Raw genomic sequence first — 22,144 nt, forward strand, 5'->3', positions numbered from 1 at the left:
TGACCTTTGTACTGTGGTTATTTGTTTTGAACACTTCTGATACCCCTACACTTAGTCCAGGGCCAGGACCGTTGTTCAGTTAAAAGTACACTACCTAGGGTTCCTTATGAATTTGTCCCTTAAAGCGCAACTAACACATCACACGACCCTATATAACTGTACATACTGTGTAAAAGTAGTCTAAATGTGTAATGCAGCCATACCTTTTACTTTTTATTCTATTTCTTTATCTTCTGAAAATGACTTTGTTGGGCAGTCATAAACAGTTGAAGAGGCATGGCCAGTGGTCTGCAATGCCAAGCTTCTCTCTGTTTAGTCATTGTTTTGCCCCTGTATGATTGACACACAGGTCCGCATTGCGTACACCTCTTTTATCAGGGTGCCCTGTCTGCAGCCGGTGACACTTCTTCCCCCCCGAGCTGCAGATCATAGCATCTTCAGCTGGAGGAACTGACTGCCAAACACTGGCCTCTCACCAACCTAATGAATTGTTTAAATATGTTTCATTAACTATATACAGCAGTTTCTCCTTTCCCAGTTGTCGTTTACATGTAGGGACTAAGGAAAATACATCATCCAGCCATCCACTGTGTCTCTGTCCAGGTCCCTCTCTGATAGCAGTCTCCCACCCTGCTGGGAAACACAGACCACATGGTTTCTGCCCTGCACTGATGAGTCATGCTTCCTTTAGTGTTTACAGCTTGGGGGGGGGGGGGGGGGTGCAGCCTCAGCCAATCACACACTGAATCTCTTTGCACACAGATCAGGATGGTGGGGGCTGCTCTCAGAGGGAGCTGGCCAGAGCTGCAAAAGCTGAGGGAAAATGTAGAGAAGGGTGGCAAAGAATATCAAAAAGACAGAGAAGACGACAGGGGCTACAGGAGCTATGTATATCATGCAGAATCATTTACAGGGGACATATCCAGGTAGTGTGGTGGCTTTCGAGCTTTATATATGAACAGTGCAGCTGAATTCCACTGAAATCAATGGGATTCTGCTGCTGTGGATTGTCTGTATGGAATGTTCATCTGAAATTCTGCACAGACATTCTTCCGTGTGAACATACCCTTAACATCTCAACCTGTGGTCCTCCAGTAGGTAGTTAATTTCCACCACTAGATAGGCAGGTCCAGTGGATATGTTCCCTCATTAGGTAGGCAGTTTCCTCGTATGTAGGTAGGTGCTAGCAGTGCTAGCCTGCCCAGCGTTTTGGGGCAGTTGCCCTGGATTCCCCTGTGCTAGAGAACACCAGCACCCATACTAGCAAAAGGTAAGCTAAAAGGCTGTTAAAACTGTGAAACTGTCACCTTGTGTATGCCCCTGATTTCACCTAATCTATATGATCCTTTGTGGCCTTAATACATTAAGTTAATCCCCTGTCCTGATAGGTAGCCTTGGGCTCCACTCATCAGTTAGACCATATCCAAAGCATGTGTAAATTTTTGTGATGGCCCTTTACTTTTTTATTTGTTTCTTCCACAAGCCATACATTTTTGTATAAGGGAATGTTTTTGATATGATGTTTTTTTTCCATATGGCACCATTTTTATTTAGCAATTATGCCCTTGCTACTGCAACAAGAATAATGAACCTAAACTTACCTTTTGCCACTAACCTTGTGCTGTTCTCCTATCCCCGGGCACTTAGCTAACTGTCCCACCTTGGCCAATGATAGGGTAAGTGGCAGGAACGCCAGGCACCAAAGACAGGAAGAAGCCAGGGAATGAAGCAAGAAAGAGATTCCGACGACAGATGGGAAACTGTGGAAGGTAAATTAAAGGGGTATTCCAGGAAAAAAAACTTTTTTTTTGATCAACTGGCTCCAGAAAGTTAAATAGATTTGTAAATTATTTCTATTAACCCCTTAATGACAATGGACGTAAATGTACGTCATGGGGCCGTGGTACTTAACGCACCATGACATACATTTACGCGCTGCCATGATCGCGAGCACCGGAGCGGTGCTCGCGTCATGCGCAGTAGGTCCGGGCTGCTATCAGCAGCCAGGGACCCGTCGGTAATGGCAGACATCCACGATCACGCAGATGTCCGCCATTAACCTCTCAGATGCTGTGATCAATACAGATCACGGCATCTGCGGCAGTGCGGTACTTTGTATGGACGATCTGATCGCCCGCAGCGCTGCCGCGGAGATCCGATTATCCACCATGGCAGCCGGAGGTCCCCTCACCTGGCTCCGGCCATCTCCTGGGGTCTCCTGCTCTGGGATCGAGCAGACCAGAGCAGAAGATCACCGATAGTACTGAACAGTGCTATGTCCTATACATAGCACTGAACAGTATTAGCAATCAAATGATTGCTATAAATAGTCCCCTATGGGGACTTTTAAAGTGTAAAAAAAAAAAAATGTAAAAATATGTCAAATAAAAAAGTAAAAAAAACTTGAAAAATCCCCTCCCCCAATAAAAAAGTAAAACGTCAGTTTTTCCCATTATACCCCCCAAAAAGCGTAAAAAAATAATGAATACACATATTTATTATCGCTGCGTGTCTAAAAGTCTGAACTATTAAAATATTATGTTAATTATCCCATACAGTGAACGGCGTAAACGTAAAAAAATTTAAAAATTGCAGCTTTTTTTGTCACATTTTATTTAAAAAAAATGTATTTAAAATTTATATAAAGTAAAACCTAAGCATAAGTGGTACTGATAAAAACTAGATCATGGCGCAAAAAATGAGCCCTCATACTGCCCCATATACGGAAAAATTTGAAAGTTATAGGTGGTCAAAATAGGGCAATTTCAAACATACTAATTTTGCTAAAATGGTTTGAGATTTTTTTTAAGCGGTACAATTATAGAAAAGCATATAACATGGGTATCATTTTAATCGTATTGACCCACAGAATAAAGAAAACATGTCATTTTTACCGGAAAGTGTACAGCGTGAAAACAAAACCTTCCAACATTTGCTAAATTGCGGTTTTCTTTTCAATTTTCCCACATAAATAATATTTGTTTGGTTGCGCCATACATTTTATGGTAAAATAAGTGATGTAATTGCAAAGTACAATTGGTGACGCAAAAAACAAGCCTCATATGGGATTGTGGATGGAAATATAAAAGAGTTATGACTTTTAGAAGGCAAGGAGGAAAAAACTAAAATGCAAAAATAATGGGCCTGGTCCTTAACCCCTTAAGGACTCAGCCCATTTTGGCCTTAAGGACTCAGACAATTTAATTTTTACGTTTTCATTTTTCCTCCTCGCCTTCTAAAAATCATTACTCTTTTATATTTTCATCCACAGACTAGTATGAGGGCTTGTTTTTTGCGCGACCAGTTGTCCTTTGTAATGACATCACTCATTATATCATAAAATGTATGGCGCAACCAAAAAACACTATTTTTGTGGGGAAATTAAAACGAAAAACGCAATTTTGCTAATTTTGGAAGGTTTTGTTTTCACGCCGTACAATTTATGGAAAAAATTACATGTGTTCTTTATTCTGAGGGTCAATACGATTAAAATGATACCCATTATTATATACTTTTATATTATTGTTGCGCTTAAAAAAAATCACAAACTTTTTAACCAAATTAGTACGTTTATAATCCCTTTATTTTGATGATCTCTAACTTTTTTATTTTTCCGTATAAGTGGCGGTATGGGGGCTCATTTTTTGCGCCATGATCTGTACTTTTTTTTGATACCACATTTGCATATAAAAAACTTTTAATACATTTTTTATAATTTTTTTTTAAATAAAATGTATTAAAAAAGTAAGAATTTTGGACTTTTTTTATTTTTTTTCCGTTCACGCCGTTCACCGTACGGGATCATTAACATTTTATTTTAATAGTTCGGACATTTACGCACGCGGCGATACCAAATAGGTTTATAAAAAAGTTTTTTACGCTTTTTTGGGGTAAAATAGGAAAAAACGGACGTTTTACTTTTTTATTGGGGGAGGGGATTTTTCACTTTTTTTTTACTTTTACTTTTACATTTTTTTACATTTTTTTTACACTTGAATAGTCCCCATAGGGGACTATTCATAGCAATACCATGATTGCTAATACTGATCTGTTCTATGTATAGGACATAGAACAGATCAGTATTATCGGTCATCTCCTGCTCTGGTCTGCTCGATCACAGACGAGAGCAGGAGATGCCGGGAGCCGCACGGAGGAAGGTGAGGGGACCTCCGTGCGGCGTTATGAATGATCGGATCCCCGCAGCAGCGCTGCGGGCGATCCGATCGTTCAGTTAAATCGCGAACTGTCGCAGATCCTGGGATCTGTATTGATCCCGGCACCTGAGGGGTTAATGGCGGACGCCCGCGAGATCGCGGGCGTCGGCCACTGCCGGCGGGTCCCTGGCTGCGATTAGCAGCCGGGATCAGCCGCGCATGACACGGGCATCGCTCCGATGCCCGCGGTTATGCTTAGGACGTAAATGTACGTCCTGGTGCGTTAAGTACCACCTCACCAGGACGTACATTTACGTCCTGCGTCCTTAAGGGGTTAAGGGGTTAAAAATCTTAATCCTTCCCATAATTATCAGCTGCTGAAGTTGAGTTATTCTTTTCTGTCTGGCAACAGTGCTCTCTGCTGACATCTCTACTTGTCTTGGGAACTACACAGAGTAGAAGTGTGCTATGGGGATTTGCTTCTACTCTGGACAGTTCCCGAGACAGGTGTCATCAGAGAGCACTTAGACAGAAAAGAACAACTCAACTTCAGCAGCTCATAAATACTGAAAGGATTAAGATTTTTTTATAGAAGTAATTTATTACAAATCTGTTTAACTTTCTGGAACCTGTGTGTGTGTGTGTGTGTGTGTATATATATATATATATATATATATATATATATATATATATAACATTTTTTCCTGGATAACCCCTTTTTTATGGCAGTGCAGACAAAATTGCAAAATAAATGTTTTTGCCAGAGTTCTCCTTTAATGTTACATGTAATTACATCTGCTTTTAACCTCTTGATTTCACTTTTTTTTTTTTTGCTGATTTTAAAGTAGTTAGAGCTTTTATAAAAAAAAATTATAAAAACATACCTAGCCCTGACCCCTCCATCCCCCTTTCATCCCATCCAGTCATCTGATTTTCTCTCTTCTTTCTGCTTCTTAGATAGGCGTTGGGTGCAGGACCTGCCCACATAACCAATTGTTATGATTCGGCTAGCTGGATGTGGATCCTCTGCGTCAGCGAGGGATTGGCGTGGACCGTGTCGGTGGACCGGTTCTAGGTTGCCACTGGTTTTCACCAGAGCCCGCCGCAAAGCGGGATGGTCTTCCTGCGGCGGTAGCAACCAGGTCGTATCCACCGGCAACGACTCAACCTCGCTGACTGCTGAGAAGGCGTGGGACAGAAGGACTAGGCAGAGGCAAGGTCAGACGTAGCAGAAGGTCGGGGCAGGCGGCAAGGTTCGTAGTCAATGGCGATAGCAGAAGATCTGGAACACAGGCTTTGGACAACACTAAACGCACAAGGCAACAAGATCCGGCAAGGAAGGAAAGGGGAAGTGAGGTTAATAGACAGGGAGCAGGTGGAAGCTAGTTAGACTGATTGGGCCAGGCACCAATCATTGGTGCACTGGCCCTTTAAATCTTAGAGAGCTGGCGCTCGCGCGCCCTAGAGAGCGGAGCCGCGCGCGCCAGAACATGACAGCCGGGGAGCGGGACGGGTAAGTGGCTTGGGATGCGATTCGCGAGCGGGCGCGTCCCGCTATGCGAATCGCATCCCCATCGTGAATGTCAGTGCAGCGCTCCTGGTCAGCGGGTCTGACCGGGGCGCTGCAGAGAGGAGAATGCTGTGAGCGCCCCGGGGAGGAGCAGGGACCCGGAGCGCTCGGCGTAACACCAATCACTGGCCGAAACGGTGCACCACTGCTGCCATTGGTTAGCTGAGCCAGCAGGTCCTGTTTGAGGTGCTTGTCTTGGAAGCAGAAGGAAGAGAGAAGATCAGGGGGATCTAACAGTAGCGAATGGAATCTGATGGGATATGGGGGAATTTTGGACCAGGAAGTATGTCCCCCCCCCCCCCCCTCTATTCTCCCAGCACAATATATAACATATTTTTTAAGCTGAATATGCCCCTTTAATGCTGCATATAATGTAAACTAAAAGTAATTTGTGGGGTGGAATGGATGCCTTACTTGAGAGCACAAGTCTACTGTGCCTATGGGTACAAGAGAAATGCAGTATTTTACCACCCTCTTTGTTTTTATCACTTTTCCATTGTATTGTTCTCTGCTATTTGTGATCTGGTACCAGCTATTCAGGAGGAGATTCCAGGGATACCCTATGACTTTGTTATGTACCATTATGTTATATTGTACTGGTAAGCTCACCAGTAAAAAGAAAAATGCCCAAGCCTTGTATATATCATTTACCAAATTAAGCCAACAACTGACATTTTCATGTTCAATTACAAATGCAATTACTGCATGCTTGGAATCATAGGTACTTGTTATTGCAACTTGTAAGGGAGAACTCATTTTTTTGGAGGTGACTGCCCTAACCAGAAATTGATTTTAACAGCCTCATCACTGAGAATATGAGTCTCTGTTATTGCTCTGGAGTTAATAGTATTCTTAGATACTAATCCAAATCTGAAAAGCTTTTGTTTTAATTGAGGAATATCATTCATTTTCATCAGTACAGAGAATGATATTTAATCCATTTTAATTAGGACAAGGCAAAATGTATTTCAAAGTAATGCAGGAGTTTAATGGGACGGATGATCAAACACTTTAAGAATACAATTTTCATAAATGCTTTACGTTTGAAAAGGTCTCTAAACCTTTATTTTATGGATTTTTGTTTCCCGCAGTCTTTCCTTTATGAATATCTTATTGCTCTGTTAATTTTACCTGCTTAAACATCTTAATGAAATGCATCTTTACAGAGATTGACTGAGTAGTCATATCTCATATCTTTTGCAATGTTTCTAGCTCACACATGTGTAAACATAATGATTTTTTTAAGCACCATACATACAGTATCTCACATAAGTGAGTCCACCCCTCACATGTTTGGAAGTATTTTATTATATCTTTTCATGTGCCAACACCGAAGAAATGAAAACAAACAGAGAGAGCACTCCATAATGTATTACTGTGTTGACCATGATAAACGCATCATGTGAATGGGCGCTTACCATTGAAGCGCCAAGGTGCAGAACACGTTGCATGTAAGGAATGAACCTCAGTTGTTTTATCTGTACTTGTGGTCTCTCAGCGCCTTAAATAGTCCACTTTTTCTTGGAGACTCCTGTTTTTTTGTCAACACTGAAGAAATTAAACTCTGCCACTGTCAGAACCCGTAGGGTTAATCGGTTCTGATGTTTCTTTTTGTTGGTTTTGGTTGCTGGGCTACACCTAGTTGTCTGACTGGTCAGCTGACCTTGATGAGAGCACCTGTCTGGCTGCCTATATAAGCCTGCAGTGTGCTCACATACCTCACCTGCGAAAGACGTTTCCTCCTGTAGCTAGTTTATTTACCCTGTATTCCATTTTCCTGGTATTGTTGACTTTCTGGCTTGGCTTCCTGACTCTTCTCTTGTATTGGCATCTTTTGACTACTCCTGGTATAGTCTCGGCTAGTGGACTTTGACTAATTGTGTGTGTTTGTTTAGTATTCTGTTAGTTTGTGTGCTTCCTGACTTTATGCTGACCTGTATCTGTTTTGTAGTTTATTTTGTTGATAGTGACTTTCTCACTTATTTAAGAAGGGACCATCACCGTGGTTGTCTATCTGCTGTTTAGGGCGGATAGGCAAGTAGGCAGGGTCAGAGGGAGTGGGCGAGATCAGGGCTGCACTCCTTCCCTGCCCATAAGTGACAGCTACAATGTAAATTAGTAAGTGTATAACAATGTTTAATGTTGTGTTCCCTCAAAATAACTCAACACATAGCCATTAATGTCTAAACCATGGCAACAAAAGGGAATACACCCCTAAGTGAAAATGTCAAAATTGGGCCCAAAGTGTCAATATATTGTGTGACCACCATTATTTTCTAGCACAGTCTTGGAGTCATGGTGTTCATCAGAGCTTCACAGGTTGCCACTGGAGTCCTCTTCCACTGCTCCATGATGACATCATGGAGCTTGTGGATGTAAGAAATGTTGCGCTTCCCTTCCTACCATTTGAAGATGCCCCACAAAGGCTCAATAGGGTTTAGCTCTGAAGACATGCTTGGCCACTCCATCACCTTTACCCTTAGCTTCTTTAGCAAGGCAGATATTGTCTTGGAGGTGTGTTTGATGGGTCGTTATTATAACGTTCCACAGGGTGAGAACCCTCTGTGTCACCTGAGTCACCTGTAGATTTAACTCCAATCACTTTTACTGACTGTAGAGCCTGTGCACAGCTTGTATTACCTCTATATGGTCATTGTGTAGAGTTGGTATTACTTCTATATGGTCATTGTGTAGATCATGCATCTATATAAATTTAGTTTATTTACTTGTGTGACTACTGATGGGTCACCCTATTCTGCTTTGCCATAAGTCCCGGAAGCTACTGTTAGGACCCAGAAAAGTGGACTACTAAATGTAAAGTCTCATTCTGAAGTTTAACAAACTGTCAACATTGTTTCACTATATACAGCTAATAATATGCAGACACAATGGAGAATGGGATACAAAGAAATATATGAGGGCTAAATATTGTTTTTTTTCCGGTATTAAATGGAAATATTCCTGTTTACAAAATGCGTTTTGAAGCCTGTTGTGTGATAACACTAATATGCTGTGAGACAGTTGGAAAAGATTAGGACAGGGTTCTTAGCAATGACATTTTGTATTCACGAACAACAAGCAGAAATCTTCAAAATGTTCTATGTAAATTAGAAATATTTTTTTTATTTTAAGCCCAGCTGTTTAACCCCTTAAGGACTCAGCCCATTTTGGCCTTAAGGACTCAGACAATTACATTTTTACGTTTTCATTTTTTCCTCCTCGCCTTCTAAAAATCATAACTCTTTTATATTTTCATCCACAGACTAGTATGAGGGCTTGTTTTTTGCGCGACCAGTTGTCCTTTGTAATGAAATCACTCATTATATCATAAAATGTATGGTGCAACAAAAAAAAACACTTTTGTGGGGAAATTAAAACGAAAAACGCAATTTTGCTAATTTTGGAAGGTTTCGTTTTCACGCTGTACAATTTATGGTAAAAATGACATGTTCTTTATTCTGAGGGTCAATACAATTAAAATGATACCCATTATTACATACTTTTATATTATTGTTGTGCTTAAAAAAAATCACAAACTTTTTAACCAAATTAGTACGTTTATAATCCCTTTATTTTGATGACCTCTAACTTTTTTATTTTTCCGTATAAGCGGCGGTAGGGGGGCTCATTTTTTGCGCCATGATCTGTACTTTTTTTTATACCACATTTGCATATAAAAAACTTTTAATAAATTTTTTATCCCGTACGGGATCATTAACATTTTATTTTAATAGTTCGGACATTTACGCACGCGGCAATACCAAATATGTCTATAAAAATGTTTTTTACGCTTTTTGGGGGTAAAATAGGAAAAAACGGACGTTTTACTTTTTTATTGGGGGAGGGGATTTTTCACTTTTTTTTACTTTTACTTTTACATTTTTTTACATTTTTTTTACACTTGAATAGTCCCCATAGGGGACTATTCATAGCAATACCATGATTGCTAATACTGATCTGTTCTATGTATAGGACATAGAACAGATCAGTATTATCGGTCATCTTCTGCTCTTGTCTGCTCGATCACAGACCAGAGCAGGAGACGCCGGGAGCCGGACGGAGGAAGGAGAGGGGACCTCCGTGCGGCATTATGAATGATCGGATCCCCGCAGCAGCGCTGCGGGCGATCCGATCATTCATTCAAATCGCGCACTGCCGCAGATGCCGGGATCTGTATTGATCCCGGCACCTGAGGGGTTAATGGCGGACGCCCGTGAGATCGCGGGCGTCGGCCATTGCCGGCGGGTCCCTGGCTGCGATCAGCAGCCGGGATCAGCCGCGCATGACACGGGCATCACTCCGATGCCCGCGGTTATGCACAGGACGTAAATGTACGTCCTGGTGCGTTAAGTACCACCTCACCAGGACGTAAATTTACGTCCTGCGTCCTTAAGGGGTTAAGTCAAACCCTAACATAACTGTTCAATATAAAGCAATGCAAGTTAAATGAATGTGAGAGTGCCTAGGGTATTAATAGTATCAATTTCTCACAATTACCCCAGTACATTGAAGGAGTAATTCTGCGGTGTAAATGCACAGCATTTCTGCAACAGAATGAAAATGCTGCAGATTCTTAAATCTGCAGCACATGCATTTTTTATGCAGAACATTTAGAATACATGTGGATTTCATATTCCAAACCTAACCCTTATCTGTATCTGTTGGTGCTCTAATATAGAAGTGAATCGAATGAGGTCTGAACTGGATTCATCCTTTGTTGCTTATCTATCTCCACTAGTGTTGGGTCACACCGATCCGAGCACAGACTTATGTCATATTGGGGTGAGCTGATGAACTCTGTTACTTTACATTGACCTACGCAACCCTTTATAGTGCTCTCCCTGCAAAGGTTTGTATAATTGTTGGATTTTCCTTTGTGGACACTAATGATGGCGACTAGTATTTCCCTGCAACCGCTGGACTCACTGCCAAACTCGTGCTGACCGCATATGCCAAATATTCAATAGCACCAATACAGAGACTCAGGATACTTTGGACCTTCATATTCACATGGAAAAATTGGAAAATGCCCTAATTGCTGAATCTAAAGTGTGGTGGAATGTCTCCACTTTAAAAAAATATGTGGAGCAGGCTATGATCCCTATATATCCCACTGCAATATTTTCTCAGCAATTCCAACAAGATTGGGAACATCTCCTCACGGACTCTTCATTACGTTTTATGAAATTAATCATTCAATATGAGGAGAAAGCCTTATTGGAGAAGAAACTTGAACTAGAAAAATTACAACAAGAGGCTTCCCAATTCAAGAATTGTTCATCGTTTGCAACATATGATGAAAGAATCAATAATAATCTAGCCAAGCATGAGTCCACAATTGCGGAACTGAAGGAAATGAAGTACAGACGTGATCTGCAAGATTATAAAACAGGTCAGGTGTACCATTGGCCTGACCTGGATAATAAAGCCAAGAGACCCCGTTCCATTCTCAAGAAAAACTAAAACCGCAAATACTACCGAAAGAGTGTGAACAAACAACAAAGAGTCAGCTTTAACTCTGTTGAAATGGATTCTCTTAAACCAAATACTCACATGACCTCTCTCCGGCCTCCGATTCCACTGCTCCAGAGAATAACATCTAACTGACGCACACGTTACAGGAAGTGCGCCATGGAATGACAGCATGTACTCCAAAAAAACAGAGAGTGGTCATGAAGCATAAACGAACCCTGCAAAAGAAATCCGCATCGAAGTGCCAAGGAGAGGAAAAGACACTGAGTTACAACTTGTCGGCGAAAGTCTCTACAGAAGCCCAAATATCCATACCAGCAAGAGATCTCTCTTTCGCACCGACATGTAAGTTTGACTTTTTCCGTACCATGCTTGATGTTAATAAATTTGTTAGAAATATCACTCGGCGCAAACACTTTGCTGGTCTTGGGATATTGGACAGGACTAGTTTGGCTGAGGGCGATGTAACCATCATGTCCAATGAAACTATTGTACATAATACCAATACCATAGAAAATATTGTGGAACATGATGAGATTTTAACACAGGTTGACAACGTTCGTGTTGACAATATGTTTGCTTTTGGTTCAGACTCAGTGGCAGGTTTTACTTTTAGGGAACTGATTGTTGAATCTGACTTACAGCAGCTTATGGATCATGATACACCTTGTAAACCGCCTTTCTTATCTACTTCCAATCCTGATTTTTATCTGATTTATGTCTAGAACTACCGTTCTTGATAACTTTCAGGATTGTATGAAAAAGAGCTTAGAATTCTAACTCAGGATAACTCCCCCATAAAATATAACCTTACATTCAAGGAACGTAATGCTCTGAGAGAATTAGAATTTATGGAGGACATTACAATTCGGGAAGCTGACAAGGGGGGCGGTGTCATTATTCTGGACACAGGTCTTTATATAAGGCAAATTAAATCAGGAAATATTATCAGATCATGTTACATATAGAAAATTATCTTGTAATCCCACACCTTCCTACAGGAAGGAGTTGTATGATCTTGTGGATGTTGGGCAGCGGGGTGTTTTTTTCACCTCAAGAGAGGTGGAATATATTAAAATATCATAGTCTGTCACACCAATTTTCCACTCCCTGCCCACATTCATAAAGAAACTTTTCCTCCACCCATGAGGCTAATAGTTGCAGGGATATCATCTCTTAACGAGAGACTTAGTGCCTGGACTGATGTTTTTTTGCAGCCTCTGGTTTTCCAAATCCCTGGTTTTCTACGTGGTACAAAGCATGTCTTGGCTGCCTTTCATGATTTTACATGGAGAGCAGGTTTTTTATGGTTTATAACAGACGTAACCTCTCTCTGTTCCATTATTCCCCACGATAAGGCGATCATTACCTTAATATGGTTTCTACACACCTATTCAGATTACAGCGGTGATCTGCAGGAGTTACTTATTTTATGCGTTGAATATTTATTAACTCACAATTTTTTTTTGATGTTTGATGATGTTTATTACCTGCAGATCACCGGCGCTTCTATGGGGGCGATATTCTCCCCCTCTCTCGCCAACATTTATATGTGTTGATGGGTGAGGGGGACTCTTTTCTCCCCCAGTAATCCTTTTTCTGATTGTATTCAATGGTACGACCGCTACATAGACAATCTCCTGTTCATTTGGGGATTGGGTGTGGCGGCTATGCCAGATTTTATTTTATTTCTCAATGACAATCAGTTGGGTTTACGTTTTACACTTCATCATGCACCTGCACGTATTTCTTTTTTAGATCTCATGTTGTTTGGTGATCTCAATACCCAATCCATTTTAACATCTACTTATCGAAAAAATACTGCCACCAATTCCATCTTGCATGCGACCTCTTGGTATCCCCCCCCCTCCCCCCACGGGCAAAGTGCTAATAACGTGGGGGGATGGCAAGAGGTTTGCATGTAAGATAAGAGCTCGTTGTAATTGTTCCACCACTACCAGTTTTGATCAAGAGGCACATGAAATAGAGTCTCGGATGACTTGTAGAGGCTATTCTTTGTGGAATATTAAAAGAGCAAAAAATATAGCTATTCAAAAGAATCGTGATGCTCTCATTAGTTCAAATAAAAGCAAAAATAACCAACATAGAACAGTGCTGAGTACACAACCAGTAGTGTTTATTACACTATACAGCCAACATTATAAGGAAATCTGTGGTTTGGTGTACAAATATATGCCCATCATTTTGAGCGATCCATTGTATGCAGATGCTCTGAAGGATGGGTATAGATGTGTCTCACGTAAGGCACCCACAATTGGCCAGATACTTTCTCTGAGTCTTTTTTCTAGTAGACTGATGTCCGAACCCACTTGGTCGACTGCCGAGAGTTCCTATAGATGCAATCATTATATCTGCACTTGCTGCGGGATTATGCATATTTCTTCACAGTTTGAGTCTTACTGTACTGATAAAAAATATTATATAAAACATTATATTAACTGTAATACCTCTTACGTCATTTATCTTTTTTGCTGCAGGGAGTGCAGATTACAATATGAGGGTTGCACACCAACAAACTTAAAGTTAGAGCCCGTAAACACCTATCGGACACTCAACATTTTTGTCCACAAAATACCTCTATGGTCACACAACATTGTGCTCAGAAACATGAAGGCAGCTATTCAACCATGTTTTTACAGCGAATTGAAAAGGGTTACTCCACCTACCAGAGGAGGCAACTACAAACAGAAAATACTAGCTAGAAAAGTCTTCTGGATAATTGAGCTTGGCACCCGCTTTCCGAGGGGACTTAACAGAAGACTAGATGTTATATTACATTATTGAGGTTATTATATGTGCTCTCTCTATATGCTGCTTTCATGTAATCTACTGATGTTATTTGTTGGAATTAGGGTTTTCTCCCTGCATACATACATAGTTTAGTTTTGTGTAATTATTGTAATCTTGCAACTTTGTATGTATATTTTTCCATGTTCTATTGTCCTTTGGAGGGAGATATTTAGCATAGTATGCTTATTTATATTTATTGATTTTTGATATTTATTTTATTTTTATTTATACATTTATGTTATATATGCATTTATATACTAATGATTACTATCACATTTATTATTACTCTCCCTCCAATGAACACAATATCTCATAGCCAAATTGTCTTGTGATTATATACTCACTAGGCAAAACATATGCTCAATGGTTTATTTTGCTTTATTTAATGTTGTCATTTTCAAATGTAAAATTTTTTCTGATTTAATACTATTTTAGCATGTGTTTGTATTAGCATTTGAGCTATGAGAGACTGATCTTGGTGGATGGTCACCTTGGACATGTGACCCTGGCATTTCCAGGTGAACCTGTCCATCAATTAATTGGATTTCCACCCATATAAGACCAGTTGGTCTCTGTTTTTAGTAGTATGAGTAAGGCTAGGCTACCTGGCTGAAACGTGTTACTTTTATCCTGTATCTGTTGGTGCTCTAATAAAAAAGTTAATCACATGAGGTCCGCGCTGGACTCAGTCCAGACGACTCCCCACTACACAATATTTACTTTCAAAATATGAAAACCTGTCCTGGTTATGTGATGATCACATGGGTGCCTGACTCATTGGAAAATAAGTATTGGAAAAGCCAGATTGTAGAGCAAACCACAGCAGCAGTGCCTCTTCATCAGGTAAAAGGCCAAGCCCACTGGATGGGCAGGAAATACATCCTACAGACATATTCTACTTTAACATAGTGGTAAAATTTTGTGGTAACTTGCATCCTTACTTGGTGAAAAATCCCAAAATTAAGCATTTTTCTAACTTTGAAACTCTCTGCTTGTAAGGAAAATGGATATTCCAAATATTTTTTATTCACATATACAATATGTCTACTTTATGTTTGCATCATAACATTGACGTTTTTTTTTTAACTTTTGGAAGACACCAGAGGGCTTCAAAGTTCAGCAGCAATTTCAGCAGCAATTCACTATTTTTCAGGGACCAGTTCAGGTTTGAAGTGGATTTGAAGGGTCTTCATCTTAGAAATACCCCACAATTGACCCCATTATCAAAACTGCACCCCCCAAAGTATTCAAAATGACATTCAGTCAGCGTTTTAACCCTCTAGGTGTTTCACAGGAATAGCAGCAAAGTGAAGGAGAAAATTCACAATCTTCATTTTTTACACTCGCATGTTCTTGTAGACGCAATTTTTTTATTTTTACAAGGGGTAAAAGGAGAAAATTTATACCTGTGTTTGTAGCCCAATTTCTCTCGAGTAAGGTCATACCTCATATGTCTATGTAAAGTGTTCGGCGGGCACGTGTTCGGCGGGCACAGTAGAGGGCTCAGAAGCAAAGGAGCGACAAGGGGATTTTGGAGAGTACGTTTTTCTGAAATGGTTTTTGGGGGGATGTTGCATTTAGGAAGCCTCTATGGTGCCAGAACAGCAAAAAAAAACAAAAAAAAAAACACATGCCAAACCATTTTGGAAACTAGACCCCTTGAGGAACGTAACAAGGAATTAAGTGAGCCTTAATACCCCACAGGTGTTTCACGACTTTTGCATATGTAAAAAAAAAGAAAAAATTATCACAATGTGTTTCCCCCCAAATTTCACATTTTTGCAAATTTTGCCAAAATAGCAGAAAATACCCCCCGAAATTTGTAACCCCATCTCTTCTGAGTATGGAAGTACCCCATAAGTTGACCTGAAGTGCACTACGGGTGAATTACAATGCTCAGAAGAGAAGGAGTCATATTTGGCTTTTTGAGAGCAAATTTTGCTCGGGGGGGCATGTCGCATTTAGGAAGCCTCTATGGTGCCAGGACAGCAAAAAAAAAAAAACACATGCCATACCATTTTGGAAACTAGACCCCTTGAGGAACGTAACAAGGAATAAAGTGAGCCTTAATACCCCACAGGGGTTTCACGACTTTTGCATAAGTAAAAAAAAATATATTTTTTTTTTCACTAAAATGTGTTTCCCCCCCATTTTTGCAAGGGTTAATAGCAGAAAATACCCTCCAAAATTTGTAACCCCATCTCTTCTGAGTATGGAGGTACCCCATAAGTGGACGTCAAGTGCACTGCAGAAGCGCCACAATGCTCAGAAGAGAAGGAGTCACATTTGCTAACTTTGCTGAAATGGGGGGGACATGTCACATTTAGGAAGCCCCTATGGTGCCAGGACAGCAAAATAGCCCCCACATTGCATACCGTTTTGGAAACTAGACCCCTTGAGGAACGCAACAAGGGGTACAGTAAGCCTTAATACTCCACAGGGGTTTCACAACTTTTGCATAGGTAAAAAAAATATTTTTTTTTTTCACTAAAATGTGGGTTTTCACCAAAATTTCACATTTTTACAAGGGTTAATTGCAGAAAAGACACCCCACAATTTGTAAATAAATTTCTTTGGAAATACCTTATTTTTGGATGATTTTGGCTACGCGGGTGCACACCAGGTCTTGGAGTGGGAGGTCAGTCAGGGGCCTTGAGCTTTTCATAGCAGCCAGGATGTGGGACCCCCCCCCTCAAGGAGCGTTAATGGAGGGAGCACTGAGCCCTAAAATAGGGGAACACTATGGGGGACAACGGGCCGTAACTGGGGTAGACAGGTTGGGTACAGAGGCCCGTAATATGGGGTACAGTGGGCCAGAAAAGTATAAAACAGGATATGTTCCCAGAATGATGACCCAGAGCATAGCCAAAACAAAAAAAAAATATGCCCGCCCCAAACCCTAGGCTCTGAGTCATCTTTCTGGGAATGTGATGTGTGTTGCCGTCCCTAACCTGTTCCCTCCAATGCGCACCCCGCTCAGGTGGAGAGAGAGCGCTGCGCATTTGAGGCAACATAAAGTCCCCGATGATAGTGACTCAGTGACCTATGACCCATTTTTGAAAAATCACCCCAGAGGTCTTATCATGGTTTTTTTTTTCTTCAGGTTTTTTTGGGCAATTTAGTGATTTATGGGGGTTATATTTTGGAATGTACTCTGGACTTGGTACATTGGTCAAATTCTGGAAAATTCAAATGAAAAGGGGAAATTTAGTGCTCCATGGAAGTGTGATACTCCCTGAAGCAGCATATGCAGAGGCCCGGATTATCTGGGCAAGTGTCACATTGATACCTGGTGTCCTTCCGCATCCCCTTCCTGTAACACACTCTGCATTTTTTCTGGGATCGTCCCTTCTTTTCACTGGGGGGGGGGGGGGATCTCACCTGGAAAGTGTTGGCCTGGGACGATCCTGGCGCATATAACTCCAGACCCTTGGGAAGTCCGGCCTGATCTTTCCCGGTCAGCAAAGATCAGGAACCTTAGGACTTCTTCTTGGTACTGGAGGAATGTCCCTGTGTTGCCAGCGTGCTAGGATAGTACAAAAGCGTTGTACATGGCAACCTTTACCAAGTAGACCGCAACTTTTTTGTACCATACCCGTAGGGGTCCCTGAGCGGTACGTAGGCCTCCAATAATTTGGCCCCAAAGTGATCGATGACCGGCCTTACTTTGTAAAGCCGGTCATAGGTGGGATCGGCTCGGGGCGGACATGCTGTATTATCTGCATAATGCAGGCAATTCCGAATGACCTCGAACTGCTTCCGTGTCATCGCAATACTGTAAAGCGGGGTCTGGTAGAGAACGTCCCCGCTCCAGTAATGCCGAGCACTTGTTCTTTTGTCCAGGCCCATATGCAGCGTGAGGCCCCAAAATGTCCTCATTTCCACTGCATCAATAGCGCGCCATTCATTGGACCTGGCCAAAAACGAATCGGGGTGGTGGGCAATGAACTGCAGGGCATACAAATTCGTTTGCTCCACCATGTGATTGACCAGGCTGTCACTGAAAAAAAACTTAAAAAGTCTAGATCAGTGAAGCCAGCATGGTCAATCCGGATTCCTGAGTCACCAACAAACTCAGAAATCTGTGGCTGATAACCCTCTGGGGGGCTCCAGACAGGGTCACCGGAAGGGGGCTCCGGTGCACTTGTCTGGGGGGCCGGACTCCTATTACGAGTGGCATTGCCACTCGTACTAGTGTCGGCCACTGAGTCACTCTCATGGGGGGTGCGTGGCCTCGCCTGGCGGCATCTCCGCCGCCGTACAGGGGACTCATCATCACCACTAGATGATGAGGAGGGTGAGGAAGAACACAAAAAAGTAGGATCTTCCTCGTCCTCACTGGCAAATTCGGAATCGGAGGCTAAAAAAGCGTAAGTCTCCGCTGCCGAAAATGCTTGGCGGGCCATCGCCTTTTTTTCTACGGTGGCAGGGGGGGGGGGCAGTGGCAGGGGGTGTGTGCGGGGGGGGGGGGGGGGGAGGAATGTACTGTGTGGTGCTTGGTGTAAAAAGTGTATAACAGTAATAGAAAAAAAAAGCTGCGGCCCAAAAAAAAAGGGGATGGCGCACGCAGCTCCCTGAACCCCAAATAGGACCCGGGGTCAGGGATCAGACCCTAATAGGACCCTGGGGGACCTATTAGGGGGTCGGAGGGGGGTACTTTTTTGTTTTTACTTTTTTTTCACTTTTATTTAACTTTTTTTTTACTTATTAACTCCTACCTGTCCCTGCAATCCGCTTTCCCTATTCTAAGGCTTCTGAGGGAGCTCCAAGGGGGGATCCACGGCTTCTCCTCACTGATACACCTGCTGACTGAACGCAGCGAGCGGGTACAGCAGCGGGAAGGACCGTTAACCTCTCTTCTGCCGCTCTGCTATGGGCTGGACGATAGCAGCGGCTAATAGCAGCGTTGCTGGGGAGGTGACAGTATTGTCACTGCTCGACAGCAACGGCAGGTGATTGGCGGTGTATCATACACCGCCGATCACCATTTATTACCTGGTCATCGGGTCACAAGTGACCAAATGACCCAAATCGCCGAAGATCGCTTGCGTGATCCCGGGACCCCCCTCAGCATTTGCACTGCATGCCTGCTGAAGGATTTCAGCAGGCATGCCATTCCGATCTCTGCCCGGCACGCGGCAGGGACCGGAAAACGCCAGGACGTCTGGGGACGTCCTGGGTCCTTAAAGCCCAGGGTGCCAGGACGTCCTGGGTCCTTAAGGGGTTAAAACCATGTGATTGATTAAAATTAGGTTGGAAAATTGATAAAATAAGCACTCCTTTGAGCGAGGCTTCGACTGTCGGTTATGCTATGCACATCAGCCCGATGACACTCAGAGTTTCTGCGCATGCGCGTGAGAGCCGTGCAGAGAACAGGGCTGTCGTTATCATTGCGGGTGTGCGCATCAGCCAATGTCAATCAGGACTTGGTGCGCATACACCAACTATAAAAATTACTAGTGATGACTGCTGAGCATTACAACATAGAGGCACAAGGTCCCGTTAGGTGGCCAGTATGTGTGAATGGGGAAAGTAGATAGGAGGATGCCGGGCCATGCATATAGGGAAGAGAGCAAAGATTAGAACGGAATAGTATGAAGATAACATGATGGTGGGATGGAAATAAGAGAAGGAAAGCTTGTGGAGCCTGATATGTTGGGAAGAATAGAGGGCTAGAATGACATAGGAGAAAACGTGGGGAAATATGAACCCTAAGAACGGGTGATTTATACTTGGTTGGTGGAAAGAATTGAAAGCAAAATGCATAATAAAATGCAAATTGAATCATATTTCGGCACGATATGAAAAAAAATGCTGAATTCTGGAATGCTGAAGATACACATAACAGAATGGAACGGGTTACAACAATGGGAATCCTTCTGTATTTATAAACTCAATACTCAATGAAGGCATGGATTTAATCCGCTAGCATCCCTAACCATCGATCCACACTTATTATGTCCCCCCATATATTTTTATATATACATTTATATATTTATTTGTACAAATTCATTATTTGTTTATATGTATTCATTTATTATTCATTTATCCACCACTCCAGAGTTTTTACAAACTCTTATTTTTTTTTTATATTGTGCCAAAATATGTTTCAATTTGCGTTTTATTATGCATTTTTCTTTCAATTCTTTCCCCCAACCAAGTATAAATCACCCATTCTTAGGGTTCTTATTTACCCACATTTTCTCCTAAGTCTTTCTAGCCCTCTATTCTTCCCAACATATCAGGCTCCACAAGCTTTCCTTCTCTCATTTCCATCCCACCATCATGTTATCTTCATACTATTCCGTTCTCATCTCCGCTCTCTTCCCTATCTACTTTCCCCATTCACACGTACTGACCGCCTAACTGGACCTTGTGCCTCTATGTTGTAATGCTCAGCAGTCATCACTAGTAATTTTTATAGTTGGCGCATGCACCCCAAGTCCTGATTGACATTGGGCTGATGCACACAGCCATAATGATAACAACAGCCCTGTTCTCTGCACAGGCTCTCACGCGCATGCGCAGAAGCCCCGAGAGTCATCGGGCTGATGCGCATAGCGTAACTGACAGCCGAAGCCCCACTCCCCGTAAGAGCAATCAAAGAGTGCTTATTTTATCCATTTTCCAATCTAATTTTAATCAATCACATGGTTTTAAAGCAGTAGGACATCTATGCATGTCTGTTTTATGTTCTTGTTCTTTGTATTTTACCTCCCACTTTTTTCTGTATGATGTATTTCCTGCCCATCCAGTGGGCGTGGCCTATTTTGTTACACATCTTGGCACCAATAACAGTGTATATAAAAAGCAAGCTTGCCCTAATGTCTGTACACAAGCCTTTTACCCGATGAAGAGGCGCTGCTGCCTCAAAATGCGTTGTTGTCTGGCTTAAATAAAGAATCTTTGCACAAAACCAGCAGATGTCCGCATGGTTTGCGCTACAACCCGGCTTTTCCAAGACTTATTTGCCATATATTGATCGGCTGTGGATGCCCTAACGCCGACTTCAGGGAGCAGCACCACTCATTCACCCATACGCATATAGGCCCAGATTTATCAAAGTTTGTAGAGATTTTTTTCCCGTAACTTTGGCGCAACTTTGGCGCAACTCTGCTTATGTGCAACTTTTTCTTTGTTTACATCCCACTGCTCATCTTTACATCTTGCTCACGTAGAAATTTTTTCACTTTTTACTTCCCAATGAACCCTGATTTATCAACTGCGACTGTCGCAGATCAAGGCCCATCTGATTAAAAAGCTCCAGGAATCTACACCAGCTTAAACCTTGCTTATGTTTCTGCTTTTCTGACTACCTACATGTGAAAACTCACATTAATCAACATTGTAAACTCAAAGGAATATTTTTATCTTATTTATTATTATTTAATAATATTTAGAATTACTTTTTTTTATGTTGCAGTATATTGACAATTTATTTTATTTGTGTAATTTCAGTGCATTTATATTAGTTAATAGTCTTCAACTAATCTATTTATATTTTTTAAACTAAAAGATTTTTTAAATAGATTATTTATATCCATACTTTAATTTCTGATGTCTTTTAAAGCTTGTCACCTGACCCCCCCCCCCCTACAACTCCCAGCATGCCCTTACAGAGAGGACATGCTGGGTGTTTTAGTTGTGCAGGAGAGGGCAGGTGACAAGCTTGTCACTCTCCTGCACCACATTACTACAACTCCCAGCATGCCCTTACAGTAAGGACATGCTTGTCACCTGCCCCTGCTGAACAACTAAAACTCCCAGCATGCTCTTACAGTAATGGCATTCTGGGAGTTGTAGTTGTGCAGCATAGGGCATGTGACAAGCTTGTCACATGCCCCACAACTACAACTCCCAGCGTGCCATTACTGTAAGGACACGCTGGGAGTTGTAGTCATGTAAGCCAAGGAAGCGAGCAGCAATGCGCTCCGCTCCCTGGCCGAGGTGATAAGAAAATGTCATTTCTTATTTCCTACCAGGTCCCGTTTCCTACCAGCGAGACATTTAAAATGACAGTAAAGTCCGCTGCGCTGTCGTAGGGAGCCCGGGCTGACATAACTCTGCAGCCGCCGGGGACTCCCTTAGCGGGGCTGGGAGATGTGCAGGAGCCATCCCTGCCATCTCTCAGCGTGTA

General features: G+C 42.0%; 1 long non-coding RNA gene across 2 annotated transcripts in view; it reads left to right on the forward strand.

The window, feature by feature from the left end:
* LOC130362137 (uncharacterized) overlaps positions 1 to 14,642 on the forward strand; it is a 96,642-nt gene extending 82,000 nt beyond the window's left edge. Inside the window, exons 3-4 of one of the 2 annotated variants that reach the window (XR_008891288.1) lie at positions 1,676 to 1,769; positions 10,463 to 10,750. This is a non-coding gene — a long non-coding RNA (uncharacterized LOC130362137). Of the gene's footprint in view, positions 1 to 1,675; positions 1,770 to 10,462; positions 10,751 to 13,694 lie in introns of those variants that run through there. The other variant, XR_008891289.1, reaches the window with a different exon arrangement.
* The last annotated feature ends 7,502 nt before the right edge of the window (positions 14,643 to 22,144 follow it).

The sequence above is a fragment of the Hyla sarda genome, chromosome 3, assembly GCF_029499605.1.
Source record: "Hyla sarda isolate aHylSar1 chromosome 3, aHylSar1.hap1, whole genome shotgun sequence".
In the NCBI taxonomy this organism is placed as follows: Eukaryota; Metazoa; Chordata; class Amphibia; order Anura; family Hylidae; genus Hyla; species Hyla sarda.